The sequence below is a fragment of the Vidua chalybeata genome, chromosome 2 (genome assembly GCF_026979565.1).
Source record: "Vidua chalybeata isolate OUT-0048 chromosome 2, bVidCha1 merged haplotype, whole genome shotgun sequence".
Taxonomy (NCBI): domain Eukaryota; kingdom Metazoa; phylum Chordata; class Aves; order Passeriformes; family Viduidae; genus Vidua; species Vidua chalybeata.
Window position 1 is genome coordinate 94,129,774 of NC_071531.1, and position 4,710 is coordinate 94,134,483.

The window sequence follows — 4,710 nt, forward strand, 5'->3', positions numbered from 1 at the left end:
CCATAGGCAATAAAGGAGTACAAAACTAGACTTACATACAGATCTACTGACTGAATGCCTCAGTGAAGCCAGAAAAATTGGACCTGTCTATTCTAGAATCCAGTGCAGAACAGCAAAGAGCACAGAGGAAAACAAATTGAGATCAAGTGGTGCTCAGGAGTGCAGAGCATTTCCCTCCTATATCCCTTGGCACAAGGTAGTGCCTACCTTGCAGACTGCAAATGCAGACTGTGTTGAAGAAATTAAAGAATGTGCTCAGTCATGGTTTTGCTACTGGCATCCTAATCAAAACAAGAATTTAGAATAGAGCTTATGGCTTTATCACATTTCTGACATGCATAAATGTGAGGATTTATTAATACATGATCTTTGCAAATAGATATGTATTTTTACTTTCTTTCCACTTTGAGGGCTGTGTCTGAGAGCAGTTTCTTTTGCAAGAGACTGAATTTAGTCTGATCCCAAGAAGTCCAGAGGCAGCCATTGTGAGTGCAAGGCATCTCACATGGCAGCAGGTCTGGACCCATCTCTTAGGCAGAACTTCCCTGCAAAAGTAGCCCTGTGCCGTTCATTTCATTCAAAACAAAGACATTAATTCTTTGTTTGAGGTGAGAGCTGTGTTTAGAGCTGCTAACAGTTGTCCAGAGATTAAAAATCCTTCCAGCTAGACCAGTATTGCCCTGTGACATGGATCTTGTTTGGAAACAGCTGGTGTGGATCAGGAAGACAGGGTTATCAGCATTAGGAGAAATCTAGTGGTGACTCATTGCACCTGAGTGAGGAACTGGAGATGATGAGCTCTAAGGGAATGCTGGAACAGGCTAAAGCCTTCCCAATAGGAGTAGTCAGGTTCAGTTAAAATACATGTATTGTTTTAGGAAAAAGCTAAATATCAGGTGTGCTTGAGAGCAAGGACTGGCAGCTGCCATCAGAGGAATTTTTCTTGTGCACCGAGTGAATAAACAGCCTGTTGAACCGGGGGAGCAAATATGATGGAGGGGCTCAGAGGTGCTTTGGACAACCTGAAAATGCACTAAAAAATACAGAGATGCTGTTAGGGAATGGTGTTAATAAGGCTGAGGCTGTTCCATCCCCATATGGGCCACTCATTTAGTTGGACTGGGTTATCCTTGTATGAAATGAAGGGAATGGTGTCAACAGAGCTGAATGGCAGCAACGTTTTGTGGCTGAAAATTATTTTCTCCATTTTCACAGTGATGCTAACATTTAGGGGGGAAAAAGGAGCACTGCAGAGGCAATCATTACAGATGGAGAACACTGATTAGCCTATCTAGTTCTTCCACCTGAGAATACAAGATGTACTATGATGGTACCATGGAAGGAAGTAAAGGAAATGTTATTACAGATATTATATCCAAATTGAATTAAAGCTGTGTTAAAAACCAGAGACTGCTGCACTTTTTCATTCTAGGTCTGAAAACATGATAAACATCTGCTGCTGACAGGCACATAAAGTACATGCAGGGGCTTATTTCTCAGAAAACAAGTTTGATCTCTGACTTGCTGCTTCACAAATCCATGGAAACAAAACCAAAAGGCAAAATTATGGACAGACATTAATAAATAAACATCAGCAAAGCAGCTGTGTTGTTTGGGATTATTGTTTGTTTTGCTTCCAAATATTTACTTTACATTGCAAACTCTAACAGTAAATTGTTACATTTTCTTTATCTATAAAAATCAGGTAATGAATCTGATTTTCTTTGCAAAACGTGAATCTGTAGATAAAAGCATTATGTTAATAAATATTTCCTCAGTTGACTAGCAATTGCTGGAACACTTTTCTGTGCTGTGCTCATTCACTGTAGAGATTTAAATGAGTTACTAAGTGCTTCTGACTTCTAATGTTATTGGCAGGGCAAGAGCAATCCTTAAAACATGAAGCCCCTTTGAAAACTGTGTTTTTGAGGGGTCATGTAGTGGCATACAGGGAAGCAAGTATCTCTTTGCTTCCTTGGCTGTGGCTGCTCCAAAGCGGTGAAAACATCTCTGGAATGTGACAGTGTCATGAGTTACTGCCACGAGGGCTCTGTACACCCAAGAATTCTCATAAAAGCCAGTCTGTCTCGTATGACTGGAAATATCATATGGGCTGACAAAGTGGAACTGTAATAAAATGGTGTATCTTTCACTTACTTCCCACATTATGTTATATCAAGTGGCAGAGTACAATAAATTTTAAAGTAAAAAGCTGACATGAATGATTATATAGTAATAAATGAACAACAAAGACTTTTAATGCACACATAAAAAATAATCCAGCAATCACCTTCCAACTGTATTTTATCTATTTTCAAGCAACAAAACACAGCTGGCAGCTGTTTATGAAAAGGGATCAGTGTGCTAAAGTGTGCTCAGCCTGAAATAATAACTCTAGGAAAAAAATTTCAATAAAGATGTATTTTAAGAACAAAATCAAAGAAAACAAAGTCCCAGAACCTGAGAATTTCAAAGCAGCTTCTTCCTCATACATGCCCTTCTCACCAAAACAAACCCAAGGCTATAAAAATTTCAGGAACTGTTTTCAAAGGCGCTGAGCTTTCAAAAGAAAGAAAACCTCTAAGTATTCCGTGTGCACTTCAATAAGGGAATTTCCCCTAAAACTTCCACACTTTAGTGTTTTCTGTGATCATGCACCAGTTGGTGTGGTCAAAGTACAAATGAGTAATGCATAGCTCAGGAATATGGTTCTCTATTGTTATGAACAGTTTCCAGGTGTTCCCTAGAGACGCGGGCAGGGCTTTCCTAGTTCCCATGGCAACGCCAAAAAAAGCTACTAACTCTAGCTAAGTACCGATACTGAAATGCTAATTAGCTAATTGCTCTGTTTGTTTTCTCTAAACTACCTGGAGATAACTGGCCTCCCACCCCTCCACGCTGCCATTCTGGGACTAACATGCAAATAAAAACCCCTTAGGATCATGGGAGTATTTTTAGGAGATAAAAAGGAATATAAATCAAAAACTGAACATAGTAGAGGAGTCTAGGCAAATGCCCTAGCTGAGGAAGAGGGAAACACATCCCCTGATTGACTTTTAACCGTCGCCATCACCTAAGAAAGAACAGACTATATTAGGGTCTGAGAAACAGGAAGACAGGGACAGAGAGCCCTGGTGCTGCCACCACGGAAGGAGTGGTGGGGACAGCTGTTGTTCTGGACTTCAGCAACAGACTCTGCACACCACGCCTCCTCATCCTTGGGCCACCGGTGTGCCACAAGGAAAGAAGAAAGGACAGCTGCTGCTCAGGACTCCAGTGACAGACTCTGCATGCCTCCTTCCTTTCGGCTGTCTGGGAAAGCTACGACCGCGGGGGCGAGTTCTGTGTTGAGCCCCCTGCCCAGCTGATCTTTTTAATAAAGAGCTGAACATTAATAAAGGCATTAGCCCTGTTCATTTCATCTATCAGCTTGGCCAGTTTCTTGTCTTTAAAAACATAGCAGTAGCTCAGTCAGGCCCCACCAGGACCTGTCTGCTGTCAGCTATGCTTGGTCAGGGCTCTCTCACTGACTTTTTTCTGCATAGAAGCACCTACTCGGCTTTTGCTCTGAGGTTAGCAGAAAGCTCTTTGGTTTGGGCGATGGTCTATTTTAAGTTGTTTTCTGACAGCTAACTCTTTCTGATGTGAAATCAGGTCAGGTAAATACACTCTGCTGCAACCACTATGACTACCTGCTGCCGTTAGGGAGCTGTACAGTTGCTTGCCCTAATTCTGCATAGCAGCTCCTGAAAGCCTTTGAGCAGCATGGTGACATGGGCAGCACAGGCTTAATAGCCACTTCAAAAGTTATTGTATTTTAAAAACTCAGTTTGCAACGTAGAAAAAATGAGAATTATGTTTCGGAAAGCCACATGCTCTGGGTTTTTTTCAACATTTTCTCCCCTTTTAATTCATTCAGCTCAACACTGTAATTGCCATAACTAGCGAGCCCTTCTTGGTGCTATTGATTGCCCAAATCTAATACTGAATCAACTGATCTTGAGAACAGAGACCATCTCAGAGATTTCTCTGACACTATGCACAGTGCTTTTTTCTTCCCTCTGCAGGATGAGCTCCTTGCTGTCCTGCATAGCTCTGAAGTCCCATCCAGCTTATGACAGGGCTGTTTCAAAGCCAGTTCTTTGTCCCCGTGAAGAATTGATTTTTGTACTCCATGTGAGCAAGGCTCACCTGAGGAGCAGGAAGGAGGTGAAGGTTTCTAAGGAACAAAGTTGTCTTGCTTTTCAAATCTTCCCCATTTTTGCTCCATTGCCCACACATATATCATTATCTGGCCTCCTACTCTCAAGATGTGAGCCATCTCTTTTATCACTTGCATGCACCTCTCTTCCAGTTGAAAAATGGTGTAGCACTAGAAGTGAACAGATAAGGTGAATAAGTATCCCTTGAGGCGCTAATGAATACAGAGTGTAGGGACAGGGACTGGCTCTGACACACTGGAAGTCGATGGTTTGCACCGCAGGAATACATCAATTATCTTCTGTTGTGCTACGTGTGGTAGAACCTTTATCATCTCTGACATGCTGCTAACCTTAACTTTAAAGAGTCCCTACCACACTGTAGAATTTTAAAAACACAAAAGAATTTATAAATCTTGAAACAACTGGCATCTGTCAGACTGGCAGTAAACAACAAAATGATCTTTTCTCAATGAATGGCTACCACTTGGTCAGTGGCAAAGCAACCTGG